This window comes from Micromys minutus, assembly GCF_963924665.1.
Source record: "Micromys minutus genome assembly, chromosome: X".
Lineage (NCBI taxonomy): Eukaryota > Metazoa > Chordata > Mammalia > Rodentia > Muridae > Micromys > Micromys minutus.
Genome location: NC_137970.1, coordinates 13,246,514 through 13,273,337, shown reverse-complemented (window position 1 = coordinate 13,273,337; position 26,824 = coordinate 13,246,514). Strand labels below are relative to the sequence as shown.

The 26,824-nt window shown below is 39.1% G+C and overlaps 1 protein-coding gene and 1 pseudogene across 3 annotated transcripts in view; one reads left to right on the top strand and one right to left on the bottom strand.

The window, feature by feature from the left end:
- Nucleotides 1-26,824, bottom strand: part of SRPX (sushi repeat containing protein X-linked) — a gene marked incomplete at its 5' end in the record, with an annotated part of 82,246 nt that overhangs the window by 39,308 nt on the left and 16,114 nt on the right. The window lies entirely within an intron of this gene.
- Nucleotides 21,833-22,617, top strand: LOC308414404 (platelet-activating factor acetylhydrolase IB subunit alpha2-like; annotated as a pseudogene). The gene has a single exon. The product of its transcript is annotated as a platelet-activating factor acetylhydrolase IB subunit alpha2-like (transcript).

Sequence of the window (26,824 nt, the reverse complement as noted above, 5' to 3'; positions counted from 1 at the left end):
AGAAAAATCGAGCAGTTTTTCTCTTCATAACTTCAACTACCTACAAATCTTTTTGACCTTGTGAAAGAGCACTTTTATGTGGCTTGGTGAATGGGGACCTTAAAGGTACTACAGTTAAACTTTTCTTGCATTTCCTAATTAGTTTATCCTTTCACTTAACAACAAGATGTTTGCTAAACAGGCAGATCTACTTGGGAAGAGAAAGAGCACACGCTGCTAACCTGCTTTTTAAAGTTTTACAGTTAATAAATGGTAAAGTGGGGGAGGGAGTCAAGTTTAGTTCTTCTTACCTCCAAACCCATAATGTGACTTTCCTTAAGCCTTATTGCCCCCTGCTCCTTCATATGCACCCATGGGATTACAGGCTTTGGGATCATTGACAGGAAAATGGCCCCTTGAGTAGTACTAGAGCAAGTATGCATAGCCAGGGTGAAGTACATAGTATAGCAGAATCTGCCAGTTCAATGTCCAGTAGCCACCATCTCCTTGTTTCTGTTTTGTGAAGTTCTGAGGACCAAATCCAAAAGATATTGCTCACTAGTTGATTCATCCATCCATCCATTCATTATGCATTCATTTTAATATTGGCGACTGAGCCCAGGACTGTGTGTATGCCAGGGAAACACTCTAACAGTGAGCTGCACTTCCAACGCTTTACTTTTTTTATTCTGAGACAGTGCCTCATTAAATTGCCTAGGTTAGCCTTGAACTTGTTCTTTAGACTGCACAGGCCTTGAGCTTCCAGTCTTCTTGCTTCTGCTGCTTATCAAGCTGCTGGAGTTAGAGGCTGGCATCACCAGATCTGGCTAGTCATTTTTTAACAACAGGTTAGAGGATGGGTTAGCCCTTGTTACAGGGAAGAAATCATGACTCCGTGTTCAAAGAGACTGGCCTTTCCAATGACTTCAGGAATAGTCATGGAAGCTAGCATTAGGCAGATGGAAGGATCCCTGTTTATGGAGGATCATACTGTAAAGGAATTGTTGACTAAGAGAAAAAAAATGCACATTCAGAAGGACAAGATTTTTCCCTTTTTCTCCCCTGATGCTTTGGAGGGTATTGTATATGTATAATGATTAAGATCCGCTTTGTTAGCATGAGGTACATATTCTTAGGATTGATTATTTCAGCTGAGGATGGTAGAATGGATAAATTTAAAATTAACCCTGGGGTCTTTGATGCTCGCATTTGGCAGCTAAATAATCTTTAGATTTATCTTCAAAATGTCCTTTCAGTTTAAGCTACTGTGTATAATACTGTTTGTTGCTTGAAGTTGAATACATCCAAGCTGATATAAACATGAATGGAGACATCCTTTCTGTTATTAATTTTTTAAAAAAATCTTTCAAAGAAAATAAATGGGCATTAGTTGCTACTCTAAGAACATTTCCAGTTTATATTCAACCTGGATATATAGATCAACCCTTATAACACATCTGGTGACTAGTTTACAAGGGAGACAATAAAGTAAAAGGCAGATTCAATGTGTTCAGGAAGTTGGGCTTTGTGATGCAAAGAAGAATCATACATATTAGCTAAAAGTTTTCCACCAAATAAGAGAACGGTAAGGGAGGGGGTGAATCAGGCAGGGGGCAGAGAGAAAGGGGGCTTTTCTTATATGGTCTCTCTACAAAAGGTGATCCCGATCCCGTTAGAAGTCTCTTGCTTGAGGGTTAATGTGACACAATCACTTCAGCCTGCATATGGTTCTGATTACCACTCTTTGGAGAGAATCCTTCTTCCACACAAAGGCAACTGCTACTTTGGCTCAGAAATCAGGCATTCTAAGCCATGGGCGACTCTGTCCCTTAGCTAAACCTAAAGCCAATACCATTTGTAATTCTGCTTTCCTCAGAAGAAGTTTTCATTTCAAAGATGTTTTTAAAATAACCACTCACAACTTCCCCAGCCTTCAAAGAAGGGTTTTCTTGTGCTCTCTCCTTTTCACTTGGAATCTCTACACAGATAAAATCACCACTGAGGCCTCAAAGTAATGTGCATTCTTTGTATTGAAATTTCGTGAGGGTTCTAGAATTTAGAAGGTAACTGCTCCTTTTTTTATAACTATTTTTAGGATTCAGTGGGGAATAGAGAGAGATTTGAGACCCATGGAAAAACTAGTTGGCTAAATGAGCTACTCATTCAACATGATACATAATCTGAACTGACAGATGTATTGGTTCTGTGTTGTGTCATCAACCACAAGGATTGCTTTGGTTTTACTTGTTTTGTTATTGTTATTGTTTTGTTTTGTTTTGAGGGATTTTTGTGCTTAGTTCTGCATTCTTAGTATTTTGTCAGAAACTTTCCCCTCATAACCTTTATTCTAAATATAATTGGACAGCATCAGATGTCAATATATTTAATTAAAAGGCATAACATCAGTTTTATACTAAAGTTCCATGAGACAGTAGATAGAACTCACTCTGGATGCCCCTTCTGAGTGCTATCGTCTATTCCATAATCCACCTGAACACATATTTACTGTATGAACTCACATTCCTGAAAGAAAGGATGCTAGCATTAAGTAGTTTTTAATAAGGCTCTGTGAAAAAAAATTAGGAGTCCTGCTTTTATAGCATGCTTTACCACATCTCATGCTAGCATATTTTGTAAATAAGTATGTAATAATGCCACATTAATGCTGGACTCTATTTAGTTTACTGTGGGATAAGAGAGAAAACACATTTAAAGCAAGAAGCTGGACATTGTGACCTCCTGAATTCAAGCATCTGGGAGGCTGAGACAAGACAGCACCTATAAGTTTACGGCCAGCCTAGACAATACAGTGAGACCATGTGTCAAGAACCAACAACCTAAACAAACAATAAAAGCAAAAGAAATATGTACCTACAGTAGATTAGATTTTTTTTTTCTAGAGTAATCATATCCAGGACACATTCTACAGTGATGGGAAATGACCTGTACCTGCCGGATCTAGTAAGCAATAGCCTCCTGTGAATACTGACCACTTTAAATGTGATTATTATGACCAAGGAAAAGAATATTTTACCTTCTGCAGTTTGTCGCCCATGCATACTGAGGTGTGAAAATATTAAATGGAAAATCCAAGAACCTTTAACCCACTGCATTCACAATACATATCTTCCGAAATAGCATGATGAAATGACACGTTCTGACCTAGGACCTGGATCATCTTTATCCAGAGTATGAAAGTTGAGTATAATGTTCACCCATGTATCATTTGGGAGCTATTTGCTTTGAGATAAATTATTATGATATCATAGTATTTGTGTTCATGTAACCTTATTTTACTCAACGATGGCTTCAAAGCACAAGAGCTGGCAGGTCGAATGTTCCAGAGAGGAACTGTAAGGTTTTTCTTTTCTTTTTTTTTTTTTTTTTTTTTTTTGTTTATTTTTATTTTTATTGGATATTTTAATTACTTACATTTCAAATGTTATTTGCTTTCCCAGTTTCTCTCCAGAAACCCCCATCCCATCCTCCCTTCCCTTGCCTCTATGAGAGTGCTCCCCCACCCACCTACTCCCTCCTGCCTACTCACCCTGGCATTCCCCTACATTAAGCCTCCACTGTATCAAGGGCCTTCTCTCCCACTGATGTCACATAAGGCCATCCTCTGCTACATATGCGTCTGAAGCCATGGTTCTCTCCATGTGTACTATGTGGTTGGTGGTTTAGTCCCTGGGAGCTCTGTGGGGTCTGGTTGATTGATATTGATATTGTTGTTCTTATGGGGTTGCAATAACCTACAGCTCCTACAGTCCTTTCTCTAACTTTTCCATTGGGGTCCCTGTGCTCAATACGATGGTTGGCTGCAAGCATCTGCCTCTGTATTTGTCAGGCCTCTTAGAAAACAGCTATATCAGGCTCCTCCTGACATTGAATTAAAAGAAAGTCAAAATTCCCAAGGTAGAAAAGAAAAAAGCTCATATGCTGAGGTTGCTGTGATCTATACCAGACTTAAATCTTCTATCTATAAAATTCTAATGTCTGACCTATCTTCAAATGTAGAAGCAAAACTGTAGCATGAGTGCTTAATCATTCGTCTTATTTCATCTCATCATGTAGGCAGAGGATTGCCACACATCTCTCTCTAGAAGGAGGAACATCATATTAAATGTGTGTTTACAAGAGACCGTATTTTCATAACTAATTATAATATAGTGATTACTTTCACAACTTATAATAGAGTAGTGATTATTTTCATAACTTATTGTACTTATGATTATTCAATTATAAAATTTTCAATCTTTTTGCATAATTTATAAATTAAAAATTTATCCCAGACATGGATATACATGTAAAAACAGTATATATAGAGTTTGGTATAATTCAAAGATTCAGGCAACCCCTGGAAGCATGCCCTCTGCTGATTAAGGGTAAAGATGTTTGGTTAGCTTCAGAACAAAAATGAGATTCAGGGCACTGACAAGGAAATATTATCCAAAGATGTGGCTGTAAAATTCTTTATAAACTAAGAAGGTAACCTAGTGTATCTTCTGTCATACAAAAGTCCCTTAAGGGGATTAAAGGCGGCCTCAGAGTCCTCTAAAAAGCATCATATTTTGTGACATTTTCCTCGGAATCTCTCCTTCCAAGAAACCAAATAAGATAGACATGGAATCTGTCTAAACCTCAGCTACTAAAACAATATTCCATTGTGTAATATGTACTTAAAATGCTGTATTAAAATCAGAGAAGATATTTTGTCTTTGGTTTGTTTAAAAACCTCTAATTTGATAATTCATACTCACATTTTATACTTAATTCAGTGAACATATATTAAAGGCTTCTATTACCTTGTACTTATGAAGGAGCTTCTGGGGAAATAGGAAAATATGGTGATCATACATTTATGGTCATGAAATTTAAGTATTACATATAGCATAAGAATCTCAGCACTATCAAACTTTTCCATGTATTTTCAAAGTTTTCCATCTAAACCATCTTATATGATTTATGATTCAGAAAATCATCTGTATTTACTCAATTTAAGAGCCACCAGGAAAAGCCATAAACTCAATCTTCTCTAGTGAAATAAATTGCTGTCAAGTTTAGTCTCTAAATTCAATAATAAAATTTGTGTTAGGGGAAAATGTCTTTCTGGCTCAAGGCATTATAACAGTTTATGTTTGAGACAGTGGTTTGCTATATGATTTCATAACCCAAAATTTCTTATAAAATGGGAGCCAGTAGAAAATGTTTACAATGGAACGCTATTGTTGCTTACGTCCTTGAATTCTTCTGGCTGTCTATAATGCCTGTGAGCATAAAAACATGTGTAGTAACATCAATCAAAAGCAAATCTATAAGCTATGTGGACAGAGGGAAGAGCAGTAACCTCTCTTTCCTGCATGAGTAGAACTTCAGGAGAGTCTAATGCATGGGGTCAGAGCTCTGAGTCCCACATAGCAAACCATTACTCTGTTACCTTTTTGGCAATGTTTTCTCACAGGAGAGGAACCAGTGTTTACATTCTGTCCTTCTTCCATCCAAAAATACTACTTTTGAGAGCATACTACTTTGGTTGATGCTATTGTTCACACAATAGGAGTCTGGGGTGGTAGCAACTGATAATGGTCGTACATCAATCAAGGGCCAATCTGTAAGATGGGTGGAAAGAGGGCAGGAAAGTTATTGGAAGAGCAATGCTTGAAAGAAACAAACTTTACAGAGTGTTTGCTTCACTCTCAAGAAGCAGGCCCTGGAAAAATGTTCAAAGCAGCAGAAACTCTAAAGAAGACACCCTTCTTTGTACAGCTTGTTTTTCAAAATCCATGGCAAGTAACAAAACCGTGAAGGTAAGGAAACAGAAGGATGCATACGGAGGAGAGGAAGATCCTTGTTATATATAAAACAAAAGCATCCATAAAAAGGCATCCAGAGAACCTTCTGCTGAGCAGAAGGCATAGGTGAAGAAAGCTTTTACTGATAATGTTTCCATTGAGGGTAGAAGACTCACAAGAACGTTCTAGTGAAACAAACTGATATGCCCCCTTTGTCATCTGTGACCATGCCAGGTTCCTTTCACATGACAGCATCAACCACAGTAGTATGCACTCAGTAGCATTTTTGGAGAGAAGAAAAATAGAATTGAATATGTCAAGGTACCATTAGGCACAACTAGAAAAAAATACTGACTCTTGCATTTTGGGTTGATTGGTCTGTTTGCATGTCACTGTTGTCTTAGGCCTTTAGTTGCAACATTATTTTTTCTAGATTTGCCAAGTTAAAGATCAATACAAATGTATCTATTCAGGGTGGACATATTGTGAAAGTATCACCACAATGGAGTTCAAATGTCTCTATTCATGGTGGACATATTGTGAAAATGTCACCACAATGGAGTTCAAATTTGTCTATTTATGGTGGATATATTGTGAAAATGTCACCACAATGGAGTTCAAATGTGTCTATTCATGGTGGATATATTGTGAAAATATCACCACAATGGAGTTCAAATTTGTCTATTCATGGTGGATATATTGTGAAAATGTCACCACAATGGATTTCAAATGTGTCTATTCATGGTGGATATATTGTGAAAATGTCACCACAGTGTTTTAATTAACATGTCCATCAGCCTATCTGGTTGTCATTCAGCATTATGACTAAAGCCACACAATTTTTTTATTCAGAACTTTTCTCACTTGAACTACTAATAATGTGTTCAACCTAAAAAAGACTCACAACAGCAATTTCTCTTTTCTCTGTGTCTGGGTGAAGTGAACTACCAAGATGGTGATTTCCAAGACTTTGAAACCTACAGATTTGTCTAAGTAATTCTTTGTTTCTTTGTTCAGAATGGAAGACTAAAGACTTGAAGCCTTCAGGGGGTGACTGGGGATGTCTTTGTCCCCCTGACTGAGTCTGGACCACCAAGATGTTATGTTCCATGCAACATACAGCCTATGCTTTCATGTCTATCCTTGTCAGTCTCTCAAGTAGGAAGCAATGTAAGTCATGGTATTAAGTTATTATGCCTGAGTAAATGTGTGTCCCAGACTGAAAAGGCTTTCCATTTATGAGATTCAATTCTCTCCTGACAAAAAAATGCAATGCAATATACAGGCTGGATGTAGGCCCCTACAGATGTGTAGCAGATGTGCAGCTTGGTCTTCATATAGGTCCACTAACAACGGGAGCAGGAACTTACCCTGACTCTGTTATCTGCCTATAAATCCTGTTCTCCTAATTGGGCAGCCTTGTTTGGTCTCAGTGGGAAAGGATGTGTCAAGATAGGTTTGTTCCCATGAGGGACCTCCCCCTTCTCAGAGGAGAAGAGAAGGGGAAGGGGTTGTGGGGGGTACTAGGAGAAGAGGAGGGGCACAATGGGGATGTAAAGTGAGTACATAAAGTAATGGGAACAATGCAATGCGGGAGCAGGTAGAAGAGTGTAGTATATATTTCAAATTATATTCTTTCAAAACACACTTACCCTCAGCCTTTGTATTTAGGATAACTTCAGCCAAATGAATCAACTTGAGACCCCCTCTTACCTAATATGCAATAAACAACTAGCATGGTGTGAAATTTTCAAATTCACAATGTTCTTTTATTTCTTTTGCCTCTAAGACTTAGGTGAAACCTCGATCAGTGATTTGGATGCCATCCAGGGAGAGCAATGCCTCTTGGCTACCTTGTTCATAAAAATATTCTCAGTTCAGAGAATGATCTCAACATCAATTAGATGGATTTATTTTATTTATGATATTTTTCAAGTATAAGTGGGTTCATCATTATGCAATGCTATCACACATCAAGGAGTGACTGGCCTTGTTTCTTTGTTCCCACTTGAAAGCCATCATCCTCCCCTTAGATTCCTTGTGTGTGTGTGTGTGTGTGTGTGTGTGTGTGTGTGTGTGTGTGTGTGTGTGTGTGTGATTGTTTTCTCTGTATGCCTGCATTTATATAAACCATATGCATGCCTAGTGCCAATATAGGTCAGAGAGGGCATCATATCTTTTGGAACTGGAATTATGGGCAATCATAAGTCATCATGTGGGTACTGGGAATCATATCTGCAAGAGCAACAAGTATTCTTAGCACTGAGCCATTTCTCCAAGTCTATCTTCTTTATTGTAAAGAAAATTTTAAAACCTAGTTCCTCTACTTTGTCTGTTTAAATAATAATTAATATCATTTAAAGCATGGATTCCCTAAATGCTTAAGCATGTTTTTACTTACTATGTAGCTCAGGCTGGCCTCAAATTCATGATCCCCTGTCTACAGCCTTTCAAGTGCTGGGATTACAGGTGTGGGTCCCCATGCCCTCTTCTCTTATCAGTGTTTAAAATCCAATTCTTCTGATTTTTCATTCCCTTGAGGTTCTCTGTTTACAGTTTTACACCAGCACCGTTTTTATGTTGTTTTGGATTTTCAGAACTCATTTTAAAAGTACATAGGTTCTGCCTCCACAGGTAAGCAACACTTCATGGAATAAGACAGGAAATTCCTTTCTCTTACTGCCCTGCTGTAATGATTTAAGATGCCAAATCTATTCAATTCAGACTACATTTTAGAGAATGTGACCTAAGTTTGAACTCAGGTCAACTAATAGGCTGGTACCTAGCATTAGTTTCCAAGTTGCTTCCCCAACAAAATCCAGTCTTTAGGCTAATCCCCAACAAGACCAGCATTTCCAGATTACATCCTCAACAAAACCAGTGTCTCCAGGTTATTTCCCGAACAAACCTGCACCCCCTGGTTACAATCCCACCCCTTGCCTAATGACCATCAATGCAGAAGGAAGCGGAAATTAAGTTTGTGACATGACTCCTAGCACCAGCCAATTAATTATGTTAAAGGCCACAGTAGCTTTCCAATTAGATGCTTGCACAAGTACTCCCTGCTTACTACTTCCTATAAAGCCTTGCCCTGATAGACATTTGGGGCACCACCACCACCAAAACCATCCTGGGTGATGGAGGTACATTGGAGGGGGCAAAGCTAGTTTAAATAGAATAAAGACCCTGCTATGAGTTGCATCAGATTGGCTCCTGTCTGTTTGGGGGAAATCACTAACATTTCCCTGGCACAACAGAATGAGGTGTCCCTCTCTATAAGACCCCTTTAAAACGGTTCTTCCTCTTAACATATTAGTGGACACACTCCTAATTTGTTCAAACCATTAGCCCAGTATCTGGGAGAGGGAGAGGGAGAGGGAGAGGGAGAGGGAGGGAGAGGGAGGGAGGGAGGGAGGGAGAGAGAGAGAGAGAGAGAGAGAGAGAGAGAGAGAGAGAGAGAGAGAGAGAGAGAGAGAGAGTTGCCTCTTTCATGAAGGTTGTACTTACAGAAACAGATACTGTATTTAAGGTTCAAAAACACTGTCCAAATAGAGCTGTGATGGGTACATAGTTCTTGGCAGTCAATCAGTGCTATAATTTACAAAATTCTGGCAGATCATGGCAAAACCAAGAATAACTGGATTCAAGAGACGAAAGGTACTAAGAAAGTAAAACAAAATCGCTGCACTGTGTGCAGAGAGTGGCAGGGCAGCAATCCTTAATTGCCAGCTCCAGAGTGATGTTTTAATGCAGTGGATGAAATGGTACAGAGAAAGAGAAGGGACTGTGTGGAAAATGTTTCCACCAAATCCCTAAAACGAGCATTATGAAATGCCTGTAAGTGACAGATTACAACCTCCTCAGCCAAAAGACATCTAAGATTTTTTTCTATTCTGAAATATTTTCTGCTTTCCACAACAGAGGTCCTAAGAACACCTAAACTTCACTTGAAGTCTTGTAGTGAGAGGCTGATGGTTTCTTTTCTGGAAAGCTTCTCTCTTGTGAAAGCATCCAGTTTTTCATTCCATGTTCTCAAACTGACAGTCACATACTGCCCGATGCCTGTCCCTGGCAGGCTGTTAGACTCTGTTACAAGATCTGTCAAGTGAGATGGAAACACAGTGTACAGTGCCTGGGGCTTCTGTTTCTAGGTATGATGGACATCTGTTGTATTTTCCCAAGGAAACAAAGTCTCTTCTTTTGGAGAACTGGGTTTACTCCCATATCATATACATAGCTTTTGTAAGAGATATTTTTCTAAATAGCCTCACCATAGGGATGACCACATGAGCCCAGATGAAACAATCAGATCCTTCAGAAGATATCTCTTGAGCTATAAAATAAGGACAATGCAAAAGCCATGACAATGGCCAAGGCCAAGTCTCAGAGGAAACATAATCTGAGAAAATAAAACAATCAGAGAGAAACAAAACAGAAAATGTAGGAGAGGAGGAAGGGGAGAAACAGAAAGGGGGTGAGCAAATCCACAATCTTTGAACAGTTGAGTTCAGTAACCCTTGACTCTGTCAACATTATCCAGACAGAACAATAAATCTGTCCCCTTCTCAAACTTAGTTCAACACCATGTGCCATCAAGAGTTGTGTCTTAAATACCATGCTATTAATTGGAATGATACAATTATCTTAAAAAATACAGCATTGCCATTTGATTTGGGATTAGAAATTGTTCTTAGTGGTTACTTTCAACACTTTATTTTCAAACTAACAATACTGAGCCTCAAATTTAAAACACTTATACTAAGTTCCATAATTTAGTGGGCTAGCTTTCTTCAGTTTATTCAGGTCATGGGGGAGTTAAGAGGGTAGTAGAGGCAGAGAGAGAGGGGGGGGATATTTCTTTCATTTTTACAATTAATCTATTAATTAATTATGGTTTGGGTTGTTTTAGTTGGAGTAGCTACGTAGCCTTGGCTGCACTGGGGCTCACTATGTAGAAATCTATTGACCTGACTAGGCCTCCTAAGTGCCACGTTTAAACACATGCACCACTATACCCACCAACTAGTCTTATTCTTGATAAAATTTATAATTTTAGAATTATAAAAGTACATTAAGTACTTATAACCCCCTGAAAATAGTAAAATTTACAACAGACTTTCTACATAGTAAAAGAGCATGCGTGTTGTTTCATAAAACTTCTGTTTCACACACATGCACACAAACACACACAAACACACACATCACAATTCATATACTATAAAAGCACTTTTATATATTAGTTACTTTGAACTCTGTATGAAGTCTACAGTAAGCAGCAGAGTATAATTTAATTATTAATTATTATTTCTTATCTGAAATAATGGTCTTTATGTTGGTAAATTAAGAGCTTGCTTGCCAGCCTGAAGCTTTATTGATTAGTAGGATTGTGGTCCCCATTATCTGTCTGTCTGTCTGTCTGTCTGTCTGTCTGCCTGCCTGCCTGCCTGCCTGTCTGTCTGCCTGCCTGCCTGTCTATCCGTCCATCTATCATATATATTATATATATATATATATATATATATATATATATATATATATATATATATTATATATTTCTTATATGTGTGTGTATCTGTCTCTCATCCTCCACATACCATTCTCTCCCTCTTTGCCTCCCTTCTTGTCCACTGTATGATAAAAGTGAAAACACCCTCTGCCCACTGTAATATATTGCATCATCCCATGCTCAGAGAAACGGCCAAGTCAACACACACTGACTTCTCAAACTATTACTCCAAATAATCTTTTCCTCCTGGTAGTTTTTTAGCTAAGACATTTGTCACACTAGCACAGATGGACACACCTTAGAGTCAATATTATCAATGCACTCGGGTCTGCTGTATACTCCACCAGAGCTGGTTTTAGCCAGAATACAGTTGAACTCCAGATGTACCTTGGATGTGTGTGTGACCCTTTAACATGAGGGATGCTCTCCTAACTCCTACATGTGTAAGCCCCTGCCCTGGGACACAACATTCAAGCTCATTTTATCCCTAGTAATGTCATCCCACTAGTTACCAATTTCATTCTTCAAAGATTTCACCAAAGACCTGACTAGGGTGATGGATGCTTCTACACGTGTCCTTCCTGTTGTTTTGTTTTGTTTTTGTTTTGTTTTGTTTTGTTTTTCCTACTGAGAATCCCATGAGCAAAGTATTCAAAGTATAGAAACACCAGATGTAAACATAAATCACCACTTTTGTTTTTAACTGCTCCCCAGGCAACTTGTCAATACAAAAACCCCATGGCCCAGTTGGCCCTTCTCAGACCCTTGCTGGAAAAGGGCCTAGAGTGCCAAGTATACCTTGTCCTTTAGCCAGCACCTTAGATCATCAGTGAGCACCAAATTCAAGACAAGATTGTGTACGGAAGAGTCTGGTGGGGCTGCTGAAGTGCTCGTTTGCAGGAATGAGATCTGTTGTCAGAAAACATGAGCCAGTGAAAAAGGAAGCATTTACTTTTCAGGTGATTTGTCCAAAAGGGAGTCTTTCTAAGAAAATTACCCAATATCCTTGTGAACAGATACTAGGGAAAGTAAGAGAGAATCGAGAAGTGGAGTGAAATGAAAGGTGTTGCTCCAGCCTACCACCAAGAAGTGGCGGCTTCATGCAGCACCACCTGATTCAGATTTGTTCACCAAGATAAACTCCAGTGGCCAGGAATGGTGGTACACGCCTATGTATACATCAGCATTTATACAACACATTCACACACACACACACACACACACACACACACACACACACACACACAAATAACTCCAAATGTCCCCAGCTGATATTCTTTCAGAAAATATTGAAAACTTGAGTATGTATAGCCTGCTGAAATAGATTATTCAAGGCATAGCTTTGAAGGCTGTAAATGGCCTGCAGTCTTTTCCTTCTCTTGTCTATTTCCTGCCTACCATAAAGTGAACATCTTCAGCCACAGAATTCTACCATCATGACAGCTGGCCTCACTACAGGCCCAACCAAACACATGTAGCCAACCTATCTCAGACTGAACCATCTGAAACTATGAGCTAATGCAACTCCTTTTAAATTGTTCTTTCAGACATGTTAATACAGCAGTGACAAAGGTAAATCACAGAGTCCATTCAGAAGGTCATTTCATTTAATCACTGTAGTCAATGAAAGTTAAAAGGAAAAGAGATGCACATGGAATGATTTTATTCCTCACAAAATTTGTCAATATCACTTTGTATGTATGACTTGTAAAATGATTTTCTAGTGTACAGTATATAATGGTCATGCCATATTTAAATCTTACAGAGTCAAATGGGATATCTGAGCTTTTTTGTTATTAAGAAAAGTTATAATGCCTTGGCAGGGCATTTTCAGAGTATGAACGTTTCCTAGACCCACTTTCACTTCAATTAAATCCTGAGCAGGGAATTACGAGTAAGAAATGAAAGTCAGAACTGAATGGTAACTACTGTAAGCAGGACTTTTCTCTACTAATGACTTATACACAAAAATTCTCAACTATTAACAAAATAGCAACTTGCATTTTATTTTGATTAATTAATTTATTTATGTATTTGCATCCCTAATTATGTCCCCTCCTGGTTCTTCCCTCACAGAGCTCCTACACCCATCCCCCATTCCCTTCACCTTTGAGAGGGTGGCCCTGCCTTAGAAATCCCCACTCTGGCACATCAAGTTTCCACAGGACAAGAAAGCCCTCTCCTACATATTTGCCTGGAATGGGGCGGGGGGGGTGTGGTGGTGAGGCTGTATTCTAAGAGAAATTCAGGGACACAAATGAGGCATTTTATTATAAATTCTTGATGAAATGGTGGATTAGCCACCTCCACTGATAAATTTCCATCCTGTAAATCAGAGGGAGGCAGTTACAGGAGGTAATGTGCCATTCAGCACAGCAAACTACTAGAGTACCTTCAACTCTTCCATGAAATACAATAAAAAACAGAACTGTAAGCTAAAAAGAAAATCAAGACTTAGAAGTCTATTTCGGGTAGTATAATCAACCATTTGGCCTGTCCTTTCAGGAAAAGCCACTAAACATCCTGGATGAAAAAAAATACAAAGGCTTTTTAATTTTAACTTTGAGCTTGCAATAATACAGAGGACACACAAGGCCCAAAACTTCTAAAGCAGGAGGCATCTGGCGGAGCAGCCAGTATTTCTCAGTACAACTCACAAAATAGTGTTAATTCCCATGCACTGGGAAACTCTGGATTATAGAAGACGAACTCCAGAGACTACTCAAGTCAGCAGATTAAAGATGTCCCTCCTTCTTTGGCCTCCCCCCAGATTCCCATAGTATTTCACACTTATTGACTCAGAAAGCGTTAAAATCTTGCCAAGTGTCAACAAAAAGGGTGTCAAGCACAGAAACCACATACTGGTAACACAAATGCTAGTTAATATGGCATGACTAGAAAAAAAAATCCAAGATGGGCATGCACTATGGTCCAGGAAATCCACTCCTGCATATTGGGGAAATTCCTGTGTATTTTACCAAGGAAATAGACTTTTTCCAACCAGCAGCACTGTTTATAAGTTTTTAAAACCAGCAACAATCCAAATGCATGCAAGGAGTAGCATAGATAAATTATGACATATTTACACAACGAGATCTCTCCAAGTAAAGTGAATACTGTTTTTTTCTAAGTCATAACCTCATTCAACAAGTTGAGCAAATTCCAAGAATGTGATAAGTGAAAATCAAAGTAAATTATAAAAGACATACACTCAGTATGAGTCCAATTATACTAAGGCCAAAGATATTTTTAATCATATCATTAGAAATACAAGTATATTCTATAATACTATAAAGAAAATAAAAAGAATGATAAGGGTAGAATTTAGGATATTGGTTATACCTGAGGAGGCAGTAAAAAGCATAGCTTCTGGCCAGGACTAACAAGCACTACACACTTTATGTTCTTTGGGAGACTATGCTCTTATTAAATTGGCAAATAGACATAGCAATGGTTGCTGTATTTTTTATATATTATCCATATTATATAAATAATCTATAGTTAAGAACATAGGTCAAATGTAGTATACTTGCCTAGCAAGTGGGAGGTCCTTGGCCAAATCTGTGTTGCCACAAACAAACAAAATAGGGAAAGACATATTATATAAATATTCTTCTGTTCTGCCTCATGTTTAATTTAAAAACTTAAACCACGGGCCATTAAAATTCCTTTGATTCAAAGAGCTTGTTTGTTAGGTTTGTTATCATTTGTTTGCAATTAACAGCATGTGTTTCTTCCAGAAGTACTTAAGAACAACCATTCAGGCTTCCAACCAACAGTCATGCTTGCCAGTGAACTTAGAGTCTTAGCTCTGGAAATGCTTTGGGGGAATCATCTGATACAGGCTTCTACATCAAGGGCTGAGAGCGTCCTGATGCAAACTCAAAGTTTGGAAACATAGCCAATACTGACCATTCCCAAGCTGTTATCAACAGTTTTCCTCTGGGACAATCAAAAGTTCTTCCTCAAAAAGCACTAAATTGTCTTGTTTTAATATATGTTCTAGAAAAAGGCAAAAGTCAAGGAGAAGTCAATAGCACTTGAGACCACAGATGCTTACTTTACATGAACTCAGAGCTTTAGGTCCAGGAGAAATATGTTTGTAGGCCTGAACATATAGAGAGTGAACTGTAAACTACTTCCTCACAATCACATAAAAATTAAGGGTATTCAAGGAAACATCAAAGACTATGAGTGGATTCTACCCAAAACTGTTAAAACATGAGGTATGAAATCTATAGACATAAGCAACATGTCACTTGTTCCCTTGGACATAACCTGAGAATATCTTACTAACCCCAAAATTGAAATATATATATATATATATTTATAGAGAGAGAGAGAGAGAGAGAGAGAGAGAGAGAGAGAGAGAGAAAGAGAGAGAGAGAGAGCAGGTTGCAATTATGTATTTAGGAATATATATAAACATAAACATATATGAATATAACAAAAAATGAATTTGAAAGAGAGTAAGGAAGGTATATTGGAGGGTGTAGAGAGAATATATAATTATATTATAATCCCAAAATAAGAAATAAAAACAGAAAAGTACACATCTCACTAATGTCATTTTATTGATTTGGTTTACTCAACAGAATGCTATGTTTGCTACAGTATATGCAACAAGTATCAGTGTAGACTGGTCTTTTAAAGAAGTACCAATTGCTGAATTATATTAGCAGAGAACAATGATTTACTTTTAGCTTTTTATTGTATAAATCACAGTGATAAATATGTTTTATCCTGTGACCCCAAATGCATATAGATTTATTCAACTGAAATTTTTACAGAAACACTATATTAAGTATCATGCACTTTTAAGCTTTCTACTATAGTCTACTTTATTTTGACAAAGTACTGATATTACTGACTGAGCAAAACCCACAACCCATGAATATATTCTGTAGATCTCTGTGTAGTTTTATGAATGGAAGAATCATAACTAAGAAAAGAAAATTAAATTAAGTAAACTTGACTAGAAACTTTTGTGGTTTTTATTTCTCCCAAAGTAGACCCTACAAGAGATAAGAAATTGAATGCTGGTAGTCCCTTGTGAGGTGACTCTTGGAAACAGAACAATAAAGTAGGGAGTGGGCTAAAAGAAAATGGAGGAAGCTCATGAAAGTAGTCTTCGGAGCATGATACTTCCAGATCTAACCTTGACTCCTCTCCACTGAGGCAATGCGGGAGACACAACCCATGTAGAGTCACGGAAGCTGAGGGATCTGTCTGATGACTCCATCTCCTTCTTGTCTGAGGTATATTAATCACCTGTTATTCCAGAACTTGGTGCTGAACCAGATCTCAAGGTACTGACAAGAGCCTGGAATGAAAGCCTCGGAGACTAGACTTGCAGACACGTGAGAGGGAGAACCATGTGCATGTGTGGGAACTGTGCATCTCAGCTGAGGGATGATAGTGGAGGGCCTTCTCGGTGCTGGCTACAGATGCTCCAAACTGACATACAAACAAATCATCAATGTCAGGACTTCCTTTTAAATATGCAGGAAGGAGTTTCATAGAAAAACAAGCCTGAAGCCTTGTGTCTTCTCATGCTTACCTATGCACATAGCTTAACAGAGAGAGTTAACCTTCATAGACCTTGGAAAGAGCTACCATCGAGCTAACCACATCATGCAGCTTCCGGGGGGGAGGTGGTCAACAAACAGTAATCTTCAAGAGGACAGAGGCTAAACTACATAAGTCTTACTTTTCCTGAGCAGAAGTATAAGACTATGTAAGCAAGTTTTTGGAGCCAGGCCGTAAGAACGACAGAGACACCATGAAAGATGTTGTAGAGAAAGCAAGAACAAACAAGAGCAACCAAAGCAAAGGTACCCAACCTCACAGCAGGCACTTATACCCCCAGTTTCTTGGAAGGTGGAGGTAAAAAAATGATCAGGAGTTTGAGATAGCCAAAACAGGATACCAAGAGTTTGTCCAAACTCAACAAGTAAATGAAAACAACTATTTAAAAAACAAAACAAAAATCGATGGACTAGATTATGTATGTAGTAAGTAAAAAAAAAATAAACACCTTATTAAATGTTGAGAAAAGTTTAGATTTATACCTTGTAAAAAGTTAAACAAAAGAGAAATATAATCAGTGTGTTCTGGCCACTGACTGGCCATGCCATGAATAAAATAAAAGGAAAATGATGTTCATTTTGTACAGCTTGAAGAGAGAAGAGAGGGAGATGCATGGCTTTCAATCGGCTGTGAAGACAGGGAGAGAAGAGAGTAGAGAGCATCAGAGGATGCTCATTTCATGTGTCATAGAATTATTCTCTCTTTCTCTCCCTTCCCCTCCCTCCCTCCCTCCCTCCCTTCCTCCCTTCCTCCCTCCCTCACTCCCTCCCTCCCTCCCTTCCCCCCCCTCATGTGTGTCAGATGGAGACAGAGAGACAGAGAGAACTAAGAGTTCTGGGAGCTATCATATCATCTGGAAAATTAGCTTCAAGCTCTTTGTTGCATATGTTATTTGGGAGCCTGGAGTACAGACATACAGGAATGATACAGCTACAGATGTGCCCTTGCTTGTGGAAGCACAGATAGTGAATACTAAACAAACTAAAGCAAGCATCCTGGGGTGGTGGCCAAAATCACCACATGATTAGGGCTGTGTCTCTGCTCCGTGACAGACGCCTCCCCTTAAGACCCTGTACTCATGGCACAAACATCATGTAGGCACCAGGAATAGTGCTGTGGAGAGCAGAATAAAAGGCTCCAGGAGGAAAGTGAGTCTTTATAATGAAGGAGAGATATTACTTGTTGCACAGTACAGGGCACTGGCAAATATTTCAAAGAAGACTGAGTAAAAATTAGGGGTCAGGATCATAAAGCACTAATCTCCCAGTTTCCCCGACACATCCACTGCTGAAATGACTCATTTTATGTATGCTTTTTCTTTATCCTTCATCCTTCACAGGGTCTTTCAATATAGCTTGGACCTCTCGATATAAGGGCTGGTCACAAAGCTACAATCCCCCTGCCTCGGCCTCTGGAGTGCTGGTGTTATAGATGTGACCCACCATGCCCAGTTGATACACTTTTAAACACCTTTTGTTGGTGTGTTGGAGGGAGAATCCAGGGCTTTTCACAATTCAGGTGTTTTACTTACTTTTCTCCTTGTGATAGAACACTTGACAGACAACTTAAGGAAAGAGGTATATTTTGACTCACAATTCCACAAGGATCGATCCATTATGGCAGTAAAGTTAATGTACCTTTGGTGGCAGTGGCTCCACTGTGCTGGAAGCATGTTAGTACTGCTTCTCAGATTATAGCTGATTAGGAAGCAGAGATAAAAAAGGAACAAAGTTTGGGGTATAATTTCTAAATGTCCACCAATTTCATTCCACTCCCATCTTACTCTTAAAGGTCTCTTGACCTAAAGCCATACTATCAGCTGAGGAGCAAGCGCTCCCCATAAGCTCCTCATTAATAGGATACATCAATGAATGAGGCAGAGAACATGCATGTGTACATAATGGACATTTTATATTCAAATATCATAACACTATGCAAGAACTCTACAGCTGAAACTTACCCAGTTCTTAATATTCTATTTTTTATCAACACACAAGTTGATAAACAAATGTCTATAAACTGAACATACCCATGCAACATCACTGAAACCAATAAATATAACACTGACCAGATCCAACTAGCATCCTGATCTTTAGCATAAGACATTGGTTTTCTTGCACATACTTGTGAGGTATGGAAAGAAAGTTATGAGTAAAACAAACGTTTATTAAGCAGTTGTGAAATGGCTCAGTAATTACAGGGCTTGCTGTGTGAGCAGGAAGCATAAAGCTTAGATCCCCAGAACTCAGGTTAATGCCAGGTTGCTGTGGTGACCTTCCTGTAATTCCAGGAAGCAGACAGAGTTATCTCTGGAGGGAGCTGACTAGCCAGACTAGGCTTATCAGCAAGCTCTTGGTTCAGCCGATAGGTTTCATCAATGAATAAATCAGAGAACTACATGCACATGCTTATACACTCATAAACAACATACACAACACACACACACACAGAGAGAGAGAGAGAGTGAAGAAATAATACTTCACATGTTAGCCTCTGAAGTAAGATTCTGAGAATTCCACACACTTTCTATACAAATCGGGAAAGTGGAATCTACCCTATCACCTGGCTATATGATTTTGGCCAACCCCACTAGCTTTTAGAAAGCTTAATTTCTACCTATTAGCATAGAGAATTGGTCTATAGTATTGACTATCTTTGCAGTTAACACACAGACATTGCAATAGAGTATGATGAGGAAACAGATTAGAAAGATGAGAAAATGTCTTAGATCTGAGGTTAGATGCTGACTTAGTTCATGCTCTATTTCTGTGGAGAGACACCATGACCAAGGCAACATTTAAAAGAAAGCACTATCAGGTGTTCATGGTGGCAGGCATGTGCTTGCATCCTTACTCACACAGGCAGCAGGCAAAGAGAGAGGCCACTGGGAATGGCATGGTCTTTGGAAACCTCAAAGGCCACCCCCAGTGACACACTTTCTCCAATAAGCCCACTCTTCCTAATAATCCCTAAATACTTCACCAACAGGAAATCAAACACTCAAATATGTTCACTTATGGAGATTGTTCTCACTCAAATCGCCACAGATACTGTACTTGAAGCATCATAACACAATTTTAAGCTTCAATGGTGATTTCTATATAAGAACTGTTTTTACACGCAAACAATGAAGCACCTGGCAGCATAGTTAGTTTAAAGGAAAACACTGTGAAGGAGCCATGATATTGGAGGCTATGACTTTTACCGGTGTTTTGAATAAAACCTAGATATTAATGTGAACTTGTTTTCTAAAACTCAACTATCATTGGAAGTAAGCTAAAGCCACTTTCAAACTGTTGTCTGTTTAACAAAAAGGTATAAGGTTGGGGCCTGGATAGGTGGTTTTGCAGTTGAGAGTTCCTCTGCTATTGCAAAAGACTCAGCACCCACTTGGTGTCACAGAACCATTGCAATTCCAGGACCATGGGATTAGAGGCTCTTTTGTGGAACCCATGGGTATGGCATCCATGTGGTGTATTTACACATATGAAGTCAAAACACTCAGACATGTGCTATATAAATAGATAGATAGATATAATTTTAAAGAAAATAACATGACTGATGAATTCCTGATTAAAAATGGCTTAGACTGAATAAGAAGTTCAGTTGAATACCTGAGGTAACACCACTTAGCTTGGGAGCTGCATGGTCTAGGGCAGACAGTGCCATTACGTGGCTGCACTTCACAAGGAAGCTGCCTTGTTCTTCACAGATGACTATTTTATAAATAAGTAAAGCATTTCAGTTGCATTGAGAAGCTGTCTAATGTGTGATGGTACCAATACAGAGGCCCAATCAATTGAATGGTTTAATTTAAAAAATAACCACTGGCATGAAAGATTTTGCAAAATTTCTTATCGAATTTTCCCAACTCCCTAATTTCCTTTCCATAGACTATAGGTAAGATTGCTTGTCCACTACTCAGACGAGCTATTTAATGGATTAGAAGCTGTATGTTCTCTAAATAGTCATTAACCATTTTATGTTTCTTTCATTATTCAAATATATTGACATTGTCTTATGAGAAAAAATGTTTTGGTTGGAACCATGTTTACTTTTAAAGGCATTTATTTAATGTGTGTGTGTGTGTGTGTGTGTGTGTGTGTGTGTGTGTGTGTGTGTGTGTGTGTCCGTTGTGTGCATCAAGTGACCAGGAAGACCAGAAGTGGGATGGAATCTCTTGAAGCTGGAATTACAGATGTCTGAAACCTGCCATATGTGAGTTCTGGGAACTGAACCTATGTCCCCTGTAAGAGCAGTAAAAGGACTCTTCACTAATGAGTGCCCTCTCCTGCCTCCAAGACTATATTTTAAGGACAAAATTTAGTTTATGTCTATGCTAGGGACAGATATATCATCCTGTGGAACCGTGATTCCAGAAAACCATCATTTCCCACTTTTTGAACATTTTTTCACCTCTCACCCCAATAAATATCTTTTAAAATAGCAGTTTTCTGACGATGAGCATTCCCGTCATCACTCTACATAATGACATGTATTAAACTTCAAGATAAAGACTTTGCCATCTGAAACGTAAGACACGAGTTACTTCTCAAAGGCTAATTCTCTTTCCTAAGAAGTGATTCCAGAATGGCAGTAGAAACCTGGTCCATTGCTAGGAAGGTCACAGACCTGGTAAGGAACCTACTACTGTTGTTTTACTAAGTGGAAATGCTGTCAGATACTTCCTCCCAAAGATGATATTTAGACCCTTGGATTAGCACTGCTTTCAACGTTGACCAGAGAAGCTTCTTCTGCACTGGACAACAGTTAACGTGGAGACTCACAACTGGTTCAAAGGGCTGAGACTAAGAGACGGTTGAGTGTTTAGCCCTAAACAAGACGTCTATAGCAGCACTTCCAAGGGGTAGAGCCTGAGGATAAGAAGGAACACTATAAGATGCTATCTTCTGGGTTGGTGCTGGGGCCCGAGGAGGGTACGCGCGCCGGAACGCGCGCCGGAACGCGCGCCGGAACGCGGCCGTCCGGATCAAGCGAGCGACTGAAGCGCAGCCCGCCGACGCCGCACCCGCTGAGGGCCCGCACGGACCTTCTGCCTCTGTATAGAATGAGCCAAGGAGACTCGAACCCAGCAGCTATTCCACATGCAGCAGAAGATATTCAAGGAGATGACAGGTGGATGTCTCAGCATAATAGGTTTGTTCTGGACTGTAAAGACAAAGAGCCGGATGTGCTGTTTGTGGGAGACTCCATGGTACAGTTAATGCAGCAGTACGAGATTTGGCGAAAGCTGTTTTCCCCACTACATGCTCTTAATTTTGGAATTGGGGGAGACACAACACGACATGTTTTATGGAGACTAAAGAATGGAGAACTGGAGAACATTAAGCCTAAGGTCATTGTTGTTTGGGTAGGAACAAACAACCATGAAAATACAGCAGAAGAAGTGGCAGGTGGGATTGAGGCTATTGTACAGTTTATAAACACGAGGCAGCCACAGGCCAAGGTCATTGTACTGGGTCTATTACCTCGAGGTGAGAAGCCCAACCCTTTAAGACAAAAGAATGCCAAGGTGAACCAGCTTCTCAAGGTTTCCCTGCCGAAGCTTGCCAATGTGCAATGTGTGATGGGGGCTTCGTGCACTCGGACGGTGCCATCTCCTGCCACGACATGTTTGATTTTCTTCATCTCACAGGAGGGGGCTATGCAAAGATCTGCAAACCCCTCCATGAACTGATCATGCAGTTGCTGGAGGAAACACCGGAGGAGAAGCAAACCACCATTGCTTGACGGGCCCCATCAGTGTTAACAGCATCCCAGCTTCCTCAGATCAGTCAGACCACTGGCACTACAGAATCCTTTCTTAAGGCACTTTGCATTGTACAATGTTCCTGGATGCTGGTATGTTTAAAGGGGAGGAGGGATTTAAATTGGTCCTGTATATAAAGGTTTGTTTGAGAGAGGAGAAAAATTAGCCAAGGAAGATTCATTTGAAACCAGAAGGGGATTTTTAGTTGTTTATGACACATTTGTAGAATTATCACTGTTTTTCCTAGGACAACATCAAGCAAGAGTACAGTATGAAGATTCTTTTCTTGGCCCTTTTTTCTATGGATTATGTCATGTGTGATACTTATCACATCTTCTTGGCTTTAAACTTATTTTTGGTCCAGTTTTAAGGTTCATGAGTTAGTATGTTATGTTGTTTTTGCTTGATACATGTATCCTCAGTATTTTTATTAACATATAGCATCAGATTAAACATCCTGGTCACTCCAATATGGGGGATGCTATAGTTATAAGTGAGTTTGTTCCTCTCAATCTGAAGCAGTGAAAACAAGGTCTGGGGACTGTGGGACATTGTTTTTATTGCTGCTGAATATCATGTCTGTAATAGACCCGTGCATGCAGCCTTTCCTCAACTTCCCCTTCATCTCTTCACAGGTGGGTTATTTACATTACAAACCTTTAACTCATTTTTGATCTAGAACTTGCACTGCCGTCAGAATGATCTTACTAGTGTATAACTCACCTGTGTGGCGTTCTGTGATGTAGGGTCTGTGTAATGTTAATCTCCAGAGTTCTGCTTGTCATCCCCCCAGCCTGTTGTTTTTCTTTGTTTTGGGTGTAAAAGGTGGGGGGTTCTGTCAGAATTGTTTCCCATTCCATAATGCCTGATGTTATTTCAAGTTTTATATTATCTTAAGGTGTATATGTTTGTTTTCATTTTATATATATTATATATAAATAGATATATTTTACAGTACTGGAATCAAACCCAGGGCCTAGCACAAACTAAGCAAGTGCTCTGCCACTGAGGTAATGCCTAGACATGTTGTTTGCTTGTTTGTTTGTTTGTTTGTTTTTTTAATTGGTTTAATTCTTAAATTCTATTAGTAAAGTTTTTTTCCCCCATGGGAAACAGTGAAGCTGCTCTCACATTAGATGTGCTATCTTTATCATTTTTTTTCTTTGTTTTTTGAAACAGGGTTTCTCTGTATAGTCCAGGCTGTCCTGAAGCTCTGTAGACCAGGCTGGCCTTGAACTCAGATCACTTGCCTCTGCTTCCAAGCTCCAGAATTAAAGGTGTGCACCATTACACCTGGCTTTAGATGTGCTATCTTTATTTTACCATTTTAGTAAAGATAAACTAGGTTCCTTTTTTGGTTTTTGAGACAGGGTCTCATAGTGTAGCTCTGCCTAGCCTGGAATTTGCTGTGTAGACCAGACTAGTGTTGAACTCACAGAGATCTGCCTGCCTCTGGACTCCTAAGGACTGAGAGTAAAGGCATGCACCACCATGGAAATGGTTCATTGATCCTTTAAGGCTCCTTATGTAATTTAGTGTCTTCATCGAGATTTCAGGAGATCTCTTTACATTCCTACTGGTTTGCATGAGTGATACAAACTGCCACCTGAGAGAATACATTACTAGTGTCCAATAGGCCTATGGACCCGTATAAACTGAATCTACAAACATTTAAACTGGACCAGGTCGGGGATTGAAATAGCTCATTAACCGTGATCTGCTTTGCTTAATGGTCACCTTGAGTAGCTATGAGCTAGGTTTATGTTCTGCTTTCAGAGCAACCATCAGGGCTGGGAGAGGAACTCTTGGTTTGTGCTGAGACCTACACCTGACTGAGAAAATTAGAAGTTGAGGTGTTTTTTTCCTGGTGACCATCTGTGTAGGAATTTAATGCATAGTGTTGTGAATGTATCATGTCCTCATTAGCAACAGGAAAATACACATGGTGTTTACTAAAATTGTTTACTTCAGTAAAATTCCCTTTTATTTTTTTAGTAAAACAATTTTTAGTTCTTGAGTTTTTCAAGACATTGTTTTCTGAAATGAGGTATAATTTTAGGAAGGAGAGTTAATCAAGCCAATCTTTTGTGTGTGTAAAAAGAACATTTTCTTCCCAGGTGTTTGTGTTCCTCGGAGAGTAGGAGTGTGGTGCAAATAAGGTCATTGTGTCACTCCTGCAGCATGCGCTTGTAGTTTCTCTTGACCAAGGATGACTAGTCCTGTGAGCTGGCCATCAGCGCCCGCATCTGTGTATAAACCTCAGAAGTTACTACCTTTTATACCTGCCAGAGCTCCTCAAGCAATAGTACTGAACCACTAGCCTTTGAAATAAAGCTCTGACCTACTGCTAACATGTAAAAAAAAAAAAAAAAAAAAAAAAAAAAAAAAAAAAAAAAAAAAAAAAAAGATGCTATCTTCTGGACGCAAAATGTTTGGTGCACTATTTAACACACAACTGTAGTACCTGCATAATACTCGACCTAAACAGGATCAAGCCAGAAAGATAAGTCAGCATCCTAACAGATAACACTAAATGGACTCAATTGGAGGAGAGAGAGAGAGAAAGGGGGGAGGGGGGGTGAAGGGAGGGGAGGGGATGGGAAGGGGGAGGGACAAGGAGAGGGAGATGGAAGGACAGAGACAGGAACAGGGACAGGGAGGAAAGAGAGAGATCATGGAATGAGGCAAGGGGGTGTGTCAGAGAGCTCAGGAAGAGTCATGGGGAAGAGTTGGGGTGGATATGATCAAAGACAAATTGTAGACATATATAAAATTGTCAGTAACTAAGTAAAAGACATTCAAAAAAAGAAAAATTAAGAAACACAAATTTAAAATGAAACACTTACAAATCCAATAACATATGTGGGTTTTCTCTCCTTACTGAAAACAACAAGAGTATACCAAGTCAAATAAGACCAAAGTCAGTGGAGAGTTGAACTGTGTGCTCATGGGTTGGAAACTTCAAATAGAAAAAAGAAAACATTACTTTGCTCCCCAACTTTATCAGTAGAATTAAAGTAATGCCAATAATAACCTGAGCAAGTATGTCTAAAGTGATTTCATAAAATCAGAGTCAATTTGGAGGAATCACATTGCAAAACCTCCGGTAATCAAGATGTTACAGTCAACACTGCAGGCATAGGCAGACAACACGTCAGGTGAAAGAACACAGAGCTGTTCTGAACTGTAAGTCATCTTTTGAAAGAGTTGCTGAGATAATAGATAAAACAAAGCCATGAAGTCCATAGGAATGTGGATGAATCTGGAAAAGGCTTTATCTGTACGTTCATCCAGACTCAGGCAGGTGAAGGTTACATGGTATCTCTCATATGCGAATCTTAATGGAAATTTGGATGCTCATATGTGGGGGGTGGTCATGGGTCTTAAAGCCAGCAACAGGAACATGAGAGGAGAAGTAGAGGGCTTAAAGCAGAGGGTGGTACAAATGACACTGAAGTGGAAAGGGGAATAATCGAATGCAGAAGACAGATAGGCAGAGGTGGATCTGGAAGAGAAGTAGGGGATAAATAAAGACCAACCAAAACGAAGGATGGACAAAGATGCCATAATTAAATGAAACCTATTATTTGTGTGTGCTTATTAAAAAATAACAATAGACAGATAGACAGACAGAAATATTGAAACAAAACCAAACCTCTTCATGTTCTCCTTTTATTTTTATTCTAGGAATTTCTGGAATGTTAAGTGCGTGAAGAGGAGCCTTTCGGATTACAGAAATGGAAAAAAGAATATGTTTGGGACTTTGCAGCTGTTCATCCAAGATTCTTATTCCAAATTTAGAAACTAGATGAAAAATGTTGTTTATTACTTGTCATAAAAATCAGGTTTCTTTTACCGAACACTGGGTATTTAATTTTAGCATTTGTTCTTAGAAAAAAAAAGAAAGTAAAATAATATATTTCAGACTTTAACACCTCGTAAAATGAATTCAAAGAAAAAAATCAAGGTGATTTAAATCTCCTATGTACTAGTAGTACTAAGGACACTAAAACCCTGCATCATGAGGCCAAAATGATGCCAGTTCCTTGAAATGGGAGGATATTATGTACTTGAGGACAGAAGTAGATGAAGGAGGGGTTAGAGAACCCTGGCAACCTAAACGGGCTTGGGAAAGCCCAATGGAAGACACCCACATCCTTTTGAGCTTACAGTAAATGATCTGCTTCA